Here is a 17,351-nt window from a genome sequence, read left to right on the forward strand (position 1 = left end):
GCCCGGTCCCGCGCGGCTCCGCCCCCCCTCCCCCCACCTCCGGCGAGCTCGCGCGGCGCAGGCGCCCGGTGTAGACCGCCCGGCGGGGGCGCGCGGGGCCCAGTAGCCGGCAGGAAGCGGCCCCGCCCTTCGCGTGCGGCCTTGGGGCCGGGGCGGGAGCCTGGCTGCGCGCTCGCACTTGACCTGCATCCGGGTTTTCTTGTTAAGCGCAGGTGAGGGGCTTGGGCGGTCTAGCTGGGGAGGGGGCTTTAGGTGCCCCCGACGGCGGGACCTTTGGCGATCTTCTGGTCTTGCACCGTGACCAGAAATGGCTTATCTCCTTTTCTTGCTTGGTCCCATTCAGTCGGTGGCAAGAATAGTTAGTAGGAATATAATGAACATTTACTGAGGGCTAGTTACTATGTACACTGCAACGTGTGCTTTGCAGGATTTACCTCATTTAACCTCACAACCAGCGAACCGAACATTATTATCCTCCTTTTATAGATGAAGAGGGCTTCCATGTGCTTAATTCCCCAAGGCGAGACAGCAAGTTAGGTGGTTGAGCTATAGGCTGCGTCCGGGTGCTGACTCCTTGTCCTGGGCTCTGAACCACGGTGGGCTTCTGCTGCAGCCGCCGCCTCCTCCAACCCCCCCCCCCTCCACTCCCCCTCCACCTCCTCTTCATCGTATGTACAATCCTAATAATATTTACATTTCTAATGTTTTATTCCCCGTTTGCAAAACACTTTTCACCGCACAGTCTTCCTTGATTCTCTCAGAAGCCTCTATTTCTTTTACAAATAGAAAGACCAAGGGCCTGAGCTGTTCAATGAGTTGTCCAAAGTTACAGTGGTAGGACTGGGGCTTCCTTTGTCAGGTTATTTAAAAAAAAAAAAAAATTTTTTTACCAAGGCGTCTGAGCCAAGCTTGGAAGGGAGCCTGTGTTCACAGAGAGGGAAACAGAGGCACAGAACAGGAAAGGAATTTGACTTAAGGTGTGCAGTTAGAGGAAAATCAGCTATGATCTCCCACATAGTCCCCTCTGAGGCAAAGTGAAGCAAATTGAAGGTCAAAATCAAGGAAGCAGTGCCCTCAGGCACTTAGCCCCTGGGTCATGGGATAGGAAGAAGGATTAAAGTGTGTAGAATACATCTAATCTCTGTTAGATTTAAACTAAGGAAACAGGATTGCATTATGGTCCCAATCATTCTTTAGCAATTGACCTGGCACCATCAGAGAGATATGTCCAACGGATCACCCCTCTGGCCTCCTGTTCATTGCTTGTGTTGTTTCTGTTGCTTCCAACCCTACTGCCCCTTGCGCCCCACCAAGTTCTCCCTTTCATTCACTTAACAAATATTTATTGAGAGCCACTTCATGTGTTAAGGTCACCCTAAGAGCCGCAGTTATTTTTCTTCTCTAAATTTCTCAAACACAGCAACTTCAGCAAAAATTGAGCTTTTAGGTCAAATGAATTTGGAAGTTGCTGCATTCGGTACCCCTGCATGGGGATCCATTAATGCATCTTAACACAGAAATGGCTCTGAGAAGTCCTAAAGTAAAAAGACTGGTTTAGCCTTGTTTAACTCAGGGTTTAGGCCTTGTGCTGGGTACTAGGCTTACAGGGGTAAGGGCCATGCAAATCTATCCCTTCAGGAGCTCACAGATAGGGGAGACAGATAAGCAAACAACTAACTATGACACAACTTTATATGTACACTGATAGAGGCATTTGCAAAGTGCTGACAAAGCAGAGGAAGGATCGAGCAATTCTACCTGGAAAACTGAGGGAAGGCTTTGCATTAAGAGGATATTTGAGTAGGATTTTTCTAGGTGGAGAATATGGAAAAGGACATTCCATAGAATAATGGCATATTTAGAGACATAAAGGTATGCCTTTATGTTGGTCTTTGGGATAAGTATTAAATATTATTCAAGAGGTTTTGTTTTTGTTTTTTTTGCATGTAATATACCACTCAAACTGGATTAAACAGCAAATGGAATTCATTACCTCATGTAATGCAGAAAAGTTGTGGGCTTCAAGCATGGCTGGATCTAAGGGCTTAAAAGTATGACATCAGGATTTGATCTCCATTTCTTAACTCTGTTTTCCTTCGTGTTGACTTCTTTCTCAGGCTGCCTTTCCCCATGAGATAGCAGAATGGCTGCTAACAACTTCACATCATATCCTTACCATTAGAGTTTCTTTTCTTCAGTGCTGTCAACAAAAGTCCCAGGACTGCATCTTGTTGGTCTGACTTGGGTTACTTGTGCATCATTAAGCCACTCTCTTCAGAAGGGGCGTGGACTATTCTGATAGCCCAGACCTGGGTCATGTGCTAACCTCTGGAGTAGCTCTTAAATCTCATGGACTGAGAATTGGGGAAACGTGGCTTCCTGTGTGACCAAAAATTTTCTCTTGGTCCCTTTATCTACTCTACATTTTTTTCTACCTGATTTGTGCCTTAGGAGATACCAGCATGGACTGCTTCAATGGGTCCCTAGTTCTCTGGCTTACAGTTGAATTTATCCATAGAAGACATTGGAGGCGTGCAGAGGATTGGAGGAGGATGAAGTTAGGCCCCTTCCGCAGGCCCTTTCCCTTCTGGGTCACTGCATGTTGGCCACATACCTCTGTTGAGTCTTCTGTCTAGTGCCCCTCTTCATACGGGTCTCTCCTAGCTCTGGTAGAGTCTCCCTTCTCTTGGCCTAGAGGTGGTAGTAGCTCCCTACTGCTGGCAGCCTCAGAGTTTCATCCTATCATTCCTTCTTGTTTCCCTCAACCCTGCCCACACATTTGTATATAACCTTTACCAAACTCAGCTCAGATTAACCTTCTGCAGGAACCCTGACGGTTACATTCACCAAAGGTAATTCAAGTTTTTATTACCGAAAGAAAGGGAAATGTGTAAAGAGCAGGCAACAGGCGATAAGATAGCAATACTGATTTGGTAGAGCTATTACAATAAGGCAGGCCAGAGTTGACAGTGGCTTGGACAAGGGTTATAGGAACGGAAGTGGTGAAAAATAGTATGTTCCTGGTGAAATTTAAAGGCAAAGTTAACAAAACTTACTGATGAATTATATGTAAGTTTTGAGCATGAGAGAGGAGTTGGAATAGAAGCAGCTGGAAGACACAGGTCTGGAGCCTAGGAGTGGGCTCAAACCAAGCATAGTGATTTTGGAAGGAGGTGTGCGGGGTAGTTGAAATCATTAGCTCAGGTGAGATGACCCCGGAGGAGCAGGTGGAAAAGAAACACAAAAAGGGCAAAGGGCCGAATCCAGAACAACATCAATCTTTTCATGGTGGGCAGAGGGAGAGGTGCCATCTTATATCTATCAACTAGGTTGTGAGCAACTTCAGGACAAGAATGGAATCTTCCACATCTTCCCTCTTACATTGTGCCCACGGTGTATAAGTGCTTGTTATGAACGAACTTCACGTAGTTTAACATTTCTAACACTCCCTCCCTCTCCTCTTCATCATTGTGAGGTTTGAGTTACAGGCAGAGAAAAAAAGAGAGAGAAATTGATCCCTTGTGACTCAATCCATTGAAATCTATGCCAAGGTTGATAAGCATTTTTGCTGTCCTGAAAAACTCAAGTAGAACTCATCAGGTAAGGCTACAGATCCTGAGTAGCTCATCTCTTACCTTGGAGGAGAATTTCCAGACAGATGATTTCATTTCAGATTTTGTTTTTCTTATCTGAGTAGACTTAAAAGTCAATACTTTAAAAAGTCCTTATTAGGGACTTCCCTGGTGGCGCAGTCGTTAAGAATCCGCCTGCCAATGCAGGGGACGCGGGTTCGAGCTCTGGTCAGGGAAGATCCCACATGCCGTGGAGCAGCTAAGCCCGTGAGCCACAAATACTGAGCCCACGTGCCACAACTACTGAAGCCCGTGTGCCCTAGAGCCGGTACTCCTCAACAAGAGAAGCCACTGCAATGAGAAGCCTGCGCAGGGCAAGAAAGAGTAGCCCCTGCTCGCCGCAACTAGAGAAAGCCCGTGCGCAACAATGAAGACCCAACGCAGCCAAAAATAAATAAATAAATTTATAAAAAGTCCTTATTAGGTTTGTGCTATGGAATTAATAGAAATGATAAAAGATCTCCATCTCACACTCCAGCGTTGCTGGTGGAATGTAAAAGGAGTCAACCAATTTGGGGGAACTTTTGCCAGTTTTTCAAGCTAAGTGTACATCTACCCTGTGGCTCGGAAATTCAACTCCTAGTTATATATTCACAAAAAATGTCAGCAAGTATCCCCCCCAAAGGGGGAGGGGTTGTACAAGAATGCTTTTAACATCTTTATTCATTCATAACATGCACAAACTGGGAATATTATAAATGTTCATCAAAAGAAGAATGGATAAGCAAACTATGGTATATTCCAACAATGGAATACTACACAGCCATTAAAAGGATAAACTACTGATACACATAACAGCATAAATAAATCTCAAAAAACTGTTGGGCAAAAAGAAGGCAGACACCAAAGAGTTATAGATGTATGATTCCATTTACATGAGGTTAAATAAAAGGCCAAACTAACCTATGGTAATCAGCATCAGAATAGTGGTTGCATCTGAAGGATGGAGATTGACTGGAAAGGGGTACAAAAGAACATTCAGGGAACATTCACATTTATTGGATTTCTACTATTTGCCCAGCACTGTTCTAGGCATTGAGAAGATAGTGGTGAACAAAACAGACCATGTCCCTGCTTTTATACAGATCTAAGTTCTTTTCATTGGCTGCGTAGCATCAATGCACTTTAAATAGAAAAAAGTGGCCTTTCTTTAAATATAATCAATGAGAAGTCTGAGGAACTTTCTTCTCCATTTTTTTAGTTGCTGGTGGGAAGGCAGCAAAATACAATGGAAAGAGCACGGGCTTCAGGAAGTCAGCTCCACCATCACTGGTGGTGTGATCTGTGAGCAGTTTCTTTAAACCCACTGAACCTCACTTTTCCAGTCTGTTGAATGACAGTGATGATATCTGCACTGCAGGGTTGTTTTCTAAAGAGCTAGACACGTTACAGATGCTCAGTAAACATTAGTTGGTTTATTATCAGTTTACAAGTAAATGTTATTCAAGGCAGCAATGTGTTACCTCCCTTGCAGCTAGGCATAAACTAATTTTGCCTAGTGAGATATGAGCAAAAGGAAGCTGACTTAGCTGGGAGAGGTACCCTGTGCACTTCTACTGTTCCCCTTTCTTCTAGCCTGCAATATGAATATGATAGCTGGAGCTCCAGCAGGCATTTTGGACCAGGAGGTAACCTTGAAGATGGAAGCCACATGCTGGGGTGGTGGATCCAAAAGATGTGGATCCAGGATTCCTTGTGACACTGGAGCTGTCATACCAGCCCTGGGTTGCGTGTATCCAGACTGCCTTTACCTGGGAGATAAATATTCTTCTATACTGTTAGGTGTCTGTTGCAGCCAAACCTAATCCCAAATGATATACCTTGTGAATGACCCACAGTTCCCTATGCTACTTTTCATGGCATCTATCACAGTTGTATTTAAGAGAATAATTATGCAGTTACTGATTTAATGGCCTAAGCCCATTACTAGAATATTAGTTCCATGGGGGCAGGGAGTAGTCTGTTCACTGATAAATCCCCAGCTCCTATAACAATATCTGGTTGTGGTATGTAGTAGGTGCTCAATAAATCTGGAAGAGAGAAAGGGAGGGAGGAAACAGAGCTGCTTCTGATCGTGAGAGAGATCACCTCATGAGGGAACACACACTGAGGAAGGAAGAGGCCTGAAGATGGAAGCCTGCCTGCCTGCCTGCCAATTGGTCTCTGTCTCTGTCTCTCTGTCTCAAAGGCTCATAGCACCCAGGCATATTAGATATTTAAATTCACGGCCTACCACACACTCTAGATCTCCTATGGGATTTGCCTTGTAGATGACACCTTTTCCTGAAGAGGCTTTAATTGCCCAGCCTCCCTGGTAGCACCCTCATTTATCTCCTCTTCCTGGAAAATCAGTCATTCCCCAAAGAAGAGAGTTACAACAGGATCCAAGAGCCGGCTGGGAAGGGGGGAAGCTTCTTACCAGCACCATTGGTTGGGAGATGAGTGATGTCGATTTTTTATACTTAAAATTTCTCATTATAAAAACTAGATTTGGGGCTTCCCTGGTGGCGCAGTGGTTGAGAGTATGTCTGCCGATGCAAGGGACACGGGTTCGTGCCCCGGTCCGCGAGGATCCCACGTGCCGCGGAGCGACTGGGCCCGTGAGCCATGGCCGCTGAGCCTGCGTGTCCGGAGCCTGTGCTCCGCGATGGGAGAGGCCACAACAGTGAGAGGCCCGCGTACCGCAAAAAAAAAAATAACCTAGGTTTTTATGGATAATTTGAAAACAAAAGGATAAATAAGAAAATTAAAATCACTTATAACCCCATGATCTAGAGATTATTCAATATTTTGGTATATTTCCTTCCAATCTTTTTTGTAAGATGAGGTATATCAGTGCCTTCTGAAGCCTGGATGCTGTGTAAGATTTCATCCAGTTATGTTCCTCTAAATTACGAAGAATCAGTCCTATTTGCCTGCAGACTCAGAGGCTGCAGAATTCACTGCAGATGGGTTCAAGAGCAGCAGGGCTACTCCACGCTGGAAGGAGCCGCTCTTTAAATGTTGCATTTCTTGAATTTGTTAGGAGGAGATATTATTTCCTGATTAATTTGGGCTGCAGATGGGTGGAGGATAATAAGAGCTAGAAGACCATCATCAGGAGAGGGGGTGGGGCACAGAAAAGAAAGGAAGAAAATGGAACATTAAAAATAGGCAGCTGCATGAATAGCCCAGGAATTCAAATTATCTTGGTTTTTCTTGACTCTCAGGGTTTGATCAGGAGACAGAAGTCACACTAGTGATTTGAACAGAAAGAATTTAATATAAAGAATTGTTACCTACATATAAAGCTATTCACTAGTAACTGAACAGGTAAAAAAAAGGGATCACAGAGGTAGCAACTGCAGGAAGCAGGATGAAAGGAACCAACGGAAGAGGTTTAATTATTAAAACTTAGAAGATAAGAGGATATTCAGCCATAAAAAGGAATGAGGCACAGATCCATGCTACAACTTCGATGAACTGTGAAAACATTACGCTAAGTGAAAGAAACCAGTCACACTAGTCCACATATTGCACGATTCCATTCATGTCAAAGTCCAAAACAGAGAAATCTACAGAGACAGAAGATAGCTTAGAGGCTGCCAGTGGCTGGGAGGGTGGGTATAGGGAGTATAGGAACTATGGGCGGGGGGGAGTGTGATAGCTGCAGGGTACAGGTTTTTTTTTTTATTGTGGTAAAATATGTGTAACATAAAATATACTATTTTAACCATTTTTAAGTACACAGGTTAGTGACATTAAGTACATTTGCACTGATGTGCAACCATCACCACCATCCGTCGCCAGAACATTTTTCATCTTCCAAATTGAATCTCTCTACCCGGTCAACTCCCCAGCCGCCTCCCCCCATTCCTGGCAGCCACCATTCCCTGCTTTCTGTCTCTATGAATCTGACTACTCTAAGTACCTCATGTAAGTGGAATCATACAGTGTTTGTCCTCTTGTGTCTGCCTTATTTCACTTAGCACGTTTTCCAGTTTGATCCATATTGCAGGATATGTCAGAATTTCCTTCCTTTTAAGGCTGAATAATATTCTGTTGTATGTATACACCACATTTTTAAAAAATTTATTTATTTTTGAATTTTAAAAATTTATTTTTTATACAGCAGGTTCTTATTAGTTATCTATTTTATACATATTAGTGTATATATGTCAATCCCAATCTTCCAATTCATCTCACCACCACCGACCCCCACCCTGCCCCGCTTTCCCCCCTTGGTGTCCATACGTTTGTTCTCTACATCTGTGTCTCTATTTCTGCCTTGCAAACCGGTTCATCTGTACCATTTTTCTAGATTCCACATATATGCATTAATATACAATATTTGTTTTTCTCTTTCTGACTTACTTCACTCTGTATGACAGTCTCTAGGTCCGTCCACGTCTCTATAAATGACCCAATTTCGTTCTTTTTTTATCTGAGTAATATTCCATTGTATATACATACCACCTCTTCTTTGTCCTTTCATCTGTCGATGGGCATTTAGGTTGCTTCCATGACCTAGCTATTGTGAGTTTATCCACGTGTCAATGGACACTGAGTTGATTCCATCTTTTGGCTATTATGAATAATGCTGCTGTGAATGTGGGTATTCAAATATCTGTTTGAGTCCCTGCTTTCCATTCTTTTCTGTATATACCCAGAAGTGGCATTTCTGGATCATATGGTAACTCTATTTTTAAAATTTTGAGAAATCACCATACCGTTTTCCATAGTGGCTGCATCATTTTACATTCCCACTAGCAGTGCACAAGGTTCCAGTTTCTCCATATCCTCACCAACACCTGTTATTTTCTTTTTTTCTTCTTTTGGAGCAGAGAAAGCTTTATTTCAGGGCCAAGAAAGGAGAACAGGCAGCTTATGCTCAAAAGACCCAAACTCCCCAATGGCTTTTAGGGGAACATTTTGTGTGTGTGTGTGTGTGGTACGCGGGCCTCTCACCGCTGTGGCCTCTCCCGCTGCGGAGCACAGGCTCTGGACGCGCAGGCTCAGCGGCCATGGCTCACGGGCCCAGCCGCTCCGCGGCACGTGGGATCCTCCCGGACCGGGGCACGAACCCGTGTCCCCTGCATCGGCAGGCAGACTCTCAACCACTGCGCCACCCGGGAAGCCCAGGGGAACATTTTTAAAGGCAACATTTGGGAGGGAAGGCTGAAGGATTCATGACTTTCTTCTCATTGATTGGTTGTGAACTAACAGTGTGGTGTTTTAGGAATCTTAATCATCAACCTTCTGGTTCTGAACAGTCTGGTCTCGTGCTTGTGCTCAGCAGGTAGTTGCCACCCTCCACGTGAGTATGGGGGTCTTAGTTCCTGTAGAACAACTGGTTTCAGGACTTAACGAAGCTCAGGTTCTTGATGTCTCATCGCAGAAAGAATTCAGTGAGAGACAAAGTGATAGGTAAGAAGTGGATTTATTTAGAGAGAAATGCACTCCACAGACAGAGTGTGGGCCATCTCAGGTGAGAAAGTCCACCTATTATTTTCTTTTCAGGGTTTCTTTTAGAGGTGATGAAAATGTTCTAAAATTAATGGTGGTGATGGTTGCACATACCCATGGATATACTAAGAACCATTGAATTGTACAGTTTAGATGAGTGAATTGTAAGGTATGTGAATTATGTCAATAAGGGCGTTAAATATGTAAGAGGAGGGCACAGCAGACCTGGATCCCAGACCTCTGAGGAGGGGGTGCTGATGTCTCTGAGGGGTTGCTATGAAGTTGGTTGTCCAAGTGCTGGAAAGAACTGCAAAACCAGATTCAGCTGCTGCTGCGCTAGAGTGAAGCAGTGTTGCTGAGTGATGTACTTACGAACAAGAAATAGGAAGGAGTAAGTCCTTCTTCCTCGTGCAGCCTCACTGTCTCCCTCACCGGGAGCAGCTGGCAAAGCAGAAAGGCGGTTTCAGCCCCGGCACCCCAAAGCCATCCGCTGGAAGTGTGGGTTTAGAACTGAGAGAAAATCTTAATGACATGCTGTCTTAATCAGCTTGGGTTGCTATAAAATACCGTAACCTGGGTGGCTTCTCAACAACAGACATTTATTTCTCAGTTCTGGAGGGTGAAGTCCAAGATCACGATCAGGTTCTGGTGAGTGCCTTCTTCCTGGTTTACAGATGTCTTGTGTATCCTCACGTGGCAGAGAGAGAGCAAGCCAGCTCTCTGGCCTCTTCTTTTTTTGTTGTTGTTAGTTTCTGGTGTGCAGTGAAGTGATTCAGTTATACATATTCTTTTCCATTATACGTTATTACAAGATATTGAATATAGTTCCCTGTGCTATACAGTAGGACCTTGTTGTTTATCTATTTTATATTCAGTCGTTTGTATCTGCTAATCCCAAACTCCTAATTTATCTCCCCTTACTCCCTTTTCCCTTTGGTAATCATAAGTTTGTTTTCTATGTCTGTGAGTCTGTTTCTGTTTTGTAAATAAGTTCATTTGTATATTTTAGATTCTACATATAAGTGATATCATATGGTATTTGTCTTTATCCTGACTTATTTCACTTAGTATGATAATCTCTAGGCCCATCCACGTTGCTGCAAATGGCATTATTTTATTCTTTTATATGCTTGAGTAGTATTCCATTGTATGTATATACCACGTCTTTACCCATTCATCTGACGATGAACATTTAGTTTGCTTCCATGTCTTGGCTATTGTAAATAGTGCTGCTATGAACATTGGGGTGCATGTATCTTTTCAAAGTATGGTTTTCTCTTGATATATGACCAAGAGTGGGATTGCTGGGTCATATAGTAACTCTATTTTTAGTTTTTTTTTAAATATTTATTTTATTTTACTTTTTATTAATTTTAATATTTTATTTATTTATTTATTTGGCTGCATCCTGTCTTAGTTGCAGCATGCGGGATCTTTCGTTGCGGCACATGGGCTTCTCTTTAGTTGAGGCGCGTGGGCTCCAGAGCATGTGGGCTTAGTTGCCCTGCGGCATGTGGGATCTTAGTTTCTTGACCAGGGATCGAACCCACGTCCCCTGCATTGGAAGGCAAATTCTTTACCACTGGACCACCAGAGAAGTCCCTATTTTTAGTTTTTTAAGGAACCTCCATACTGTTTTCCATAGTGGCTGCACCAATTTACATTCCCAACAGTGCAGGAGGGTTCCCTTTTCTCCACACCCTCTCTAGCATTTATTATCTGTAGACTTTTTAATGACAGCCATTCTGACCAGTGTGAGGTGGTACCTCATTGTAGTTTTGATTTGCATTTCTCTAATTATTAGTGATGTTGAGCACTCTTTCATGTGTTTGTTGGCCATCTGTGTGTCTTCTTTGGAGAAATGTCTATTTAGATCTTCTGCCCACATTTTGATTGGGTTGTTTTTTTGGTTTGTTTGTTTTTTAAATTAATTAATTAATTTATGGCTGCATTGGGTCTTTGTTGCTGTGTGCAGGCTTTCTCTAGTTGCAGTGAGCGGGGGCTACTCTTCGTTGTGGTGCGAGGGCTTCTCATTGTCGTGGCTTCTCTTGTTGTGGAGCATGGACTCTAGGCACGCAGGCTTCAGTAGTTGTGGCATGTAGGCTCAGTAGTTGTGGCTTGCGGGCTCTAGAGCTCCAGCTCAGTACTTGTGGTGCATGGGCTTAGTTGCTCCATGGCATGTGGGATCTTCCCTGGCCAGGGCTCGAACCTGTGTCCCTTGCATTGGCAGGCAGATTCTTAACTGCTGCGCCACCAGGGAGGCCCTGTTTGTTTGTTTTGTTATTGAGCTGTATGAGCTGTTTATATATTTTGGAAATTAAGCCCTTGTCAGTTGTATTGTTCGCAAATATTTTCTCCCAGTCTGTAGATTGTCTTTTTGTTTTGTTTATGGTTTCCTTTGCTGTGCAAAAGCTTATAAGTTTGATTAGGTCCCATTTGCTTATTTTTGCTTTTATTTATTTTTGCCTTGGGAGACTGAACTAAGAAAACATTGCTCTGATTTATGTCAGAGAATGTTTTGCCCATGTTCTCTTCTAGGAGTTTTATGGTGTTCTGTCTCATATTTAAGTCTTTAAGCCATTTTGAGTTTATTTTTGTGTACGGTGTGAGGGTGTGTTCTAACTTCATTAATTTACACGTGGCTGTCCAGCTTTTCCAACACCACTTGCCAAAGAGATTATCTTTTCTCCATTGTATATTCTTGCCTCCTTTGTCAAAGATTAATTGACCATAGGTGTGTGGGTCTATTTCTGGGCTCTTTTTTCTGTTCCATTGATCCATATGTCTGTTTTTGTGCCAATACCATGCTCTTTTGATTACTATAGCTTTGTAGTATTGTCTGAAGTCTGGGAGGGTTATGCCTCCAGCCTTGTTCTTTTTCTTCAGGATTGCTTTGGCAATTCTGGGTCTCCTATGGCTCCATGTAAATTTTAGGATTATTTGTTCTATTGATAGTTCTGTGAAAAATTTCATGGGTAATTTGATAGGGAGCACATTAAGTCTGAAGATTGCTTTAGGTAGTATGGCCATTTTAGCAATATTAAGTCTTCCAATGCAAGAGCATGGGATATCTTTCCATTTCTTTAAATCATCTTCAACTTCTTTTATCAGTGTTTTATAGTCCTCAGTGTATAAGTATTTCACCTACTTGGTCAGGTTTATTCCTAAGTATTTTATTCTTTTTTGATGTGATTTTAAAAAGGATTTTTCTGATGTTTCATTGTTAATCTAAAGAAATGCAACAGATTTCTGCATGTTAATCTTGTATTTTGCTACCTTGCTGAATTCGTTTGTCAGTCCTAGTGGTTTTTGTGTTATGTGCAGATGACATGATACTATATATGGAAACCACTAAAGTCCTAGGAGTCTTTAGTGGTTTCCATATATAGTATCATGTCATCTGCACATAATGACAATTTTACCTCTTCCCTTCCAATCTGAATAACTTTTATTTCTTTTTCTTGTCTGATTGCTCTGTCTAGGACTTCCAATATCATGTTGAATAGAAGTGGTGAGAGTGGGCATCCTTGTCTTGTTCCAGATTTTAGTGGGAAGGCTTTCAACTTTTCACCATTGAGTATTATGTTGGCTGTAGTTTTGTCATAAATAGCTTTTATTATGTCGAGATATGTTCCCGCTATACCCACTTTGGTAACGCTTTTCCTTTTTTTTTATTATGAATGGATGTTGAATTTTATCAAATGCTTTTTCTGCATCTACTGAGATGATCATGTGGTTTTAGTCATTTCCTTTGTTGATGTGGTGTATCACATTGATTGATTTGTGTATGTTGAACCATTCTTGTGACCCTGGGATGAACCCAGCTTGATTGTGGTCTATGATCTTTTTTATGTGTTGTTGGATTTGGCTTGCTAGTATTTTATTGAGAATTTTTGCATCTATGTTCATGAAAGACATTGGCCTGTAATTTTCTTTTTTGGTAGTATCTTTGTCTGGTTTTGGTAGTATCTTTATCAGGGTGGTGGCTTCATAGAATGGCTTTGGGAGTGTTACCTCCTCTTCAGTCTTTTGCAAGAGTTTGAGAAGGATCAGTATAAGTTCTTCTTTGTATGTTTTGGTAGAATTCCTCAGTGAAGCCATCAGTCCTGGACTTTTGTTTGCAGGGAATTTATTTTATTATAGATTCTATTTCACTTCTAGTGATCGGTCTGATCAAATTATTTATTTCTTCTTGATTCAGTTTTGGTGGGCTGTAGGTTTCTAGAAACTTGTCCGTTTCTTCTAGGTTGTCCAATTTGTTGGCATCGCCTCTTCTTATAAGGGCACTAATCCCATTCATGAAGGCTCTGCCCTCATGACCTAATTACCTCCCAAAGGCCCCGCCTCCAAATACCATCACATTGGGATTAGGGTTTCAGCACATGAATTTGGGGGTCACACATTCAGTCCATTGCATTTGCATACCTTGGCAACTGGAAGATTTTATCCTTAGGTATGACTGAGACTAGCTTTGTAGTTTTAGAAACTGTGTATGCAAGGGCGTCTTCAAAAAGATACCCACAAGCTTGGTGATAAGGTTAAACTTGTAAAAATCCATTCATGAGTAGATGAGATACATGTCTATTCAAAAGGCCTCCCAAAGGTGGCCAAGCCCCAAATACAATGCAAGAAGCCAAAAATCTAAGCACCTAGCTCTTTGACTTTGGCCTGTGGCTCTGTGCCTCTATTTATACTCTGTGCCTCTATTTCTTTAAGCTCCCTAGCTTAAAGAAAAATAATAACAGTAGCTAATGTTATTTAGACGTCACTCAGTACCAGGCATTGTTGTATATTACATCCTTACAACAAACTGCAAGGGAGGCAGTATTACCATGCCAATTTTACAGATGAGGAAACTGAGGTTTGGAGGAGTTATGTATTTTCCTAAGGTTTCAGAGAAAGTAAGCTCCAGAGCCTGTACTCTTAGCCTTGATACAGTGCTGCCTCCCTGTGTCCTGCTCTGTGCTTCTCTTAGCTATTATTGGACAGGCCATGTGATCTTCCTTCAGTCAGGGAGCAATATCACCGGAGATCTAGAAGACACTAAAAAAACCCCGCCTAAATGACCAGACCAGAGATCATGTGCACAGTTGTACTACAATGTGTGTGGCCACTGAGTGGTTTTCAAATGCTACGAGCATTCATCTTGATGTTGCCAGTGTCTAAAGGACCAGGCTGAGTTGCCTCAGTTCTGGGAGGGACCACTGAGTTGGGCTTTTTTTTTGATGAAGCCAAATTCTTGAGGAAAGACTTGTTCTTTCAGGGCTCAGTGGGATTAGTCAGGTCTGAGTTCTCAGGTGCTCAGAGAAACCTGGTGGAGGAGAAAGGGGATGGGCAGCTAGCCCCATGGTGTGGAGGCCTACCTGGAACCAGATGAGAATCCTGCTTCTGAAGGGTTCCTGAGGTTCTGTTTGGACCTGTGGGCTCACAAGAAGCTATTTCCAGGGGCTGCTGAAGGCCTGACCCATGCTTTGGAGGGGGAGGCCCACCGTAAGGACCAGAGAGGGTAGGGGGAGTATATATCAGTGGGAGGTCACCAGCAGGGGGCAGCTGACCCAGCTCAGTGATGGTCTCAAAGCGGCTGGTAGAGCAGAGGTCATGGCAAGAGGAGTAATTAAAAAAGGAAAACCCAAGAGATGTTACAGAGCACACAGTACACTTGAAATGTTTCCTGAGAATCTCTCAAAAAAGCAGATGATGGGGCTGGGGAAGAGAATGTCACATTGAAGTGGTTAATTTCCAGCTATTAGAAGCTTGTGCTATAACAGTCTGGGTATAAAAAGGAAAAGTATTATTAGCCAAAGTCATGGTCTGGTGAGGCCCGGGTTGAATGGGTTACAGTTGAAATGTAAATTAGATAAGCACATTTATCCAACAACTCAAGCTGTCGGCTTTAGGTGATTTGACTTGAGGGGAATTGACTCAGGCACCTACCTTGCTCTTTTACTTCAAAAGTATCCCGTGTACTAAACTTACTGTGATAATCATTCCATGATGTGTGTGAGTCAAATCATAATGCTGTACATCTTAAACTTATACAGTGTTGTATGTCAATTATATCTTAATAAAACTGGAAGAAAAAAAAGTATCCCAGGTAGCTTTGACCATTTTCTGAATTTACAGTTTTTCCGTTTTTAAAGTGGCAGCAGCACACTGGAAATGCCCACAGAGTAGAGTTTGTTTTCTTTCTTTCTTTGAATCTTTCTTTCTTTGAATCTGTGATTTATTTCAGTCAGAATGGACACCAACACCTTTTAAGAGCAATGAAAGACATTTTCACATATTGAGGTATGGGGAAGTCATTCTGGCTTATACATAGGTTAACTTGATTTTATGCTAACTAACACAGCCTGTTTGTGGCCTATCAAACATTAGTCAAATTGTACATCTGCTTTAATTATTAAAGAAAAGGACATATTGACCAGAAGTAAAGAATGTCCATGTTAAAAATAAAGATTAAATGCCTCCCTTCCTGGGATGCCAATGCTAGTACTCCTTTGAATGATAAGACTCCCTTTCCAGGTGCCAAGGCCATACTGACTTACTGTGTATGTGCTGATCTGTTTGTTTGTTTTTAAACCTTGAAGGAATGTATCCCTGACTTATTTGGTTTTCTTTGTCCTGACAAGACACAAAATTGTGCTGAAAACCATGGTTCTCTAGAGCAGTTCTTCACTTATCCAAGAGGCTGTCTCCTGGGCTGTAATCCTCAGTTTGGTTCAAGTAAAACTCTCTTCTATTCCTATCACAGGTTGGGACCTGGGACCTGGGACCCTTTGCTGCAGTACTTGCACCTGGACGAATATCTCCTCGACCAGCAGAATACAAGAAACTCTAAGGAACTAAAAATAACTGCCCACATGTGCAGTTGGGGCAAAATATGAACAATGAGGTACAACAAGGCCAAAACCCAGCTGCCACTTCTGCGGTGCCAGGAGCAAAGGCGGGGTCCTGCGCATGGTCCCTACAAGGGGTGGGCAGACCCCCTAAGCTGCCCCTCTGGCCTACCCACTGATCCACCCCCCCTCACCGCATTTAAGGGACCAGCTTGTCACCCCCTCAGGGAGTGCGCAAGGACACCTGTTACATGTTTTTGCTCCCTTGTGCCGCAGCGATAAAGCCTTACCTGAATTCCTTGTCTGGCCTCATCAATTTCTATTGATTAAAGAATCCAAACACCCAGATCGGTAAAAGGAGTTTGCTGTCGTTCATGAGATGAGACCCAGATTGACCTGGATTCAGGGCAGCCTTCACACTGAGGACCTATCAGTTTGCTACTATGAGTCCACATACGCGGGCACCGCGTGGGGGTCTTGGGAAAGCCCCTAGAGAGCCAGAGCCAGCTTTCCAGGCATGTGTGAACTGTGCGCTCCTACATGACCCCACGCTCAAAAGGGCCTCACACTTGGTTTAATGCTCTGCATTTGCCATCTTGAAGTTCTTAATAATTTTATCTTTGAACATCTTTCTGTTTGTCAGCAAGGTATGATGGGTGCCACATGCATGTGAGCAGAGGAGTTAAAAGCAACGTGTGTGCGGCGTTCTTTGCACATAGCGTTCCTGATGTCCTCATCAGGCGTGCTCAACGCAAATCCTAGGTGACCGTTAGGCCTGTGATTCAGTGGGGGCAGGGGTGGGAGTGGGGAAGGGCTGACATTCTAGAGAGGCTACACTTTCCATTCCAACTGAAATTTTCTTCCAATGCAGGAAGGAGGCAACGGACAAGGATCCCCATCACGTCCTTCTTACACGTGTTACTTCCCTGTATCAGCCTATCAGACAACCACATCCCCTGAAAATGACGACCTAGATGGAAAGGGAAAGCTCAGGCCACCCACAGCTCCTTCTCTTTTTGTTTCTCTACTCATCAATAAGCTGAAGGTTGAGAATGTTGGTAGGATATGTGTACACCCATTAAGAAATAAAAACAGTTGAGTTAGTTTTGTGTAGGATTTCCATTGTTCAGGTAAGAACACAATACTTATTCATGTACAAGCAATGAAATACGAATTGTGTCATATCAGTGATTTCCTTATTAGTTAGTGCTCTTATATTTGCGTTTAAAATGGGTATTGCATAACACAAAAATGACGGGTAAAAAATGGTCTCTTTAATGGCACTTTTTCTCACTTTTTGGGCCCCTGCACTTTCGTTTTGCACCGGGCCCTGGATGTTACGTAGCTGGCCCTGCAGATACCTTAGTTTGGACTGAAAAGTCGTCTCCACCTTCTCCTGAACTCCGGGTCCAGCTCAGCCCAGGCTCTGGGGCTGAGA

General features: G+C 43.1%; 1 long non-coding RNA gene across 1 annotated transcript; it reads left to right on the forward strand.

Annotated features, from left to right (window-relative positions):
* The first annotated feature begins 96 nt into the window (after positions 1-96).
* On the forward strand, positions 97-16,261 carry LOC113622040 (uncharacterized). The gene is made up of 2 exons (XR_003433391.1): positions 97-212; positions 15,829-16,261. It is a non-coding gene; the product is annotated as an uncharacterized LOC113622040 (long non-coding RNA).
* Positions 16,262-17,351: the final 1,090 nt, after the last annotated feature.

Source organism: Aethalodelphis obliquidens, unplaced genomic scaffold, assembly GCF_003676395.1.
Source record: "Aethalodelphis obliquidens isolate GAN/ISIS:26980383/991018 unplaced genomic scaffold, ASM367639v1 scaffold9, whole genome shotgun sequence".
In the NCBI taxonomy this organism is placed as follows: Eukaryota; Metazoa; Chordata; class Mammalia; order Artiodactyla; family Delphinidae; genus Aethalodelphis; species Aethalodelphis obliquidens.